Below are 1,538 nucleotides of genomic sequence, written 5' to 3'. Positions count from 1 at the left end.
CAATAGCTTCACTATTAATTCTGTGAAATATTCACGGATCCTGCTAGTAAGAAAAATCCTATCAAGACAAATTTGTTTCATAACTCTAAAACATGCAAATAACTTATATTCATCATCATCATCATCATCATCATCGTTTAACGTCCGCTTTCCATGCTAGCATGGGTTGGACGATTTGACTGAGGACTGGCAAGCCAGAAGGCTGCACCAGGCTCCAATCTGATCTGGCAAATTTTCTACAGCTGGATGCCCTTCCTAACGCCAACCACTCCGAGAGTGTAGTGGGTGCTTTTATGTGCCACTGGCACGAGGGCCAGTCTAGGGGTAACGGCAACGGCCACACTCAAAAAGGTGTTTTTTATGTGCCACCTGCATGGGAGCCAGTCCAGCAGCACTGGCAACGACCTCGCTCGGCATTAATGCAAAATTGTTTGTTCAAAATAATGTAGAATTTGAGCTGTGTACAATGATATATTAAGGAACTTTTTTATGAGTACTACGAGATTACTTGCATCCATATGTTGTGACTTAAATTCATGTGTGTATGTGTGTGTGTGTGTGTATGTGTGTAAATCTAACTGTAGGAAACTTGTAAGCTTCAAGTAGTTCATGGTAGATATAAATAACAATGTTCAGGCACAATAATGATTTGTTGACATTGATGATTGTAGGCTTTTCCCATATCAAAGTTTGAAAAGCTGATAAAAAAATCTTTTGTATAGCTCATGGTTAGCAACCTGGGTTGCTATGAATGTGAATAAAAATCTTGGGATTCCTTAATGGCAATGTAACTTTCATGTGGTTAAGGTACCTTTGGCCTAATGTGTAGCTAGCTGAGTACCCCTCATTGAGTAATTATTACATAAAAGGATCTGCTAGATAGGAAACATATGTAGCCTGAACTGTACTTGTTCCACTCCCTCAGTGCCGCCTGACTGGCTCCCATGCCGGTGGCATGTAAAAAGCACTTGTTACACTCTTGGAGTGATTGGTGTTAGGAAGGGCATCCAGCTGTAGAAACCTTGTCAGACCAGACTGGAGCCTGGTGCAACCACCTGGCTCACCAGTCCTCAGTCAAACCATCCAACTCATGGAAAGTGGATATATATATATATATATCAGTGTGCTTTATGTGGCTTCAGAGTTCATCTGACTCCCATTTCTAGCAAAGCTGATACTTTCTAGTACCATAATGTTTTTAAACTTGCCTGTTAGGTTCATGCTTTGGATTGCCACTAATATTATTGTTCATTATTAATAATAATAATACCCTTATAGATATAGTTCAAATTTATAGATAAACAAAAGAGGAAGACAGGTGTAGGAACAACAAGCAGGTGTATTAGTTTGACACTTGGGGAAAATGGAAAAGTCTTTTATGTTTCGAGCCTACGCTCTTCAACAGAAAGGAATAAGAGGAAATAAATGGAGAGAGAATGAAAAAAGCGCATTGAGTTCAGTGGTCCAACATGGCAAATCCTTCTTTATATATGTGTATGTGTGTGTGTGTGTATATATATATATATATATATATATAT

Source organism: Octopus bimaculoides, chromosome 16 (assembly GCF_001194135.2).
Source record: "Octopus bimaculoides isolate UCB-OBI-ISO-001 chromosome 16, ASM119413v2, whole genome shotgun sequence".
NCBI lineage: Eukaryota > Metazoa > Mollusca > Cephalopoda > Octopoda > Octopodidae > Octopus > Octopus bimaculoides.
The sequence above is the reverse complement of the archived record's forward strand: the minus strand, read 5'-3'. Positions refer to the sequence as shown.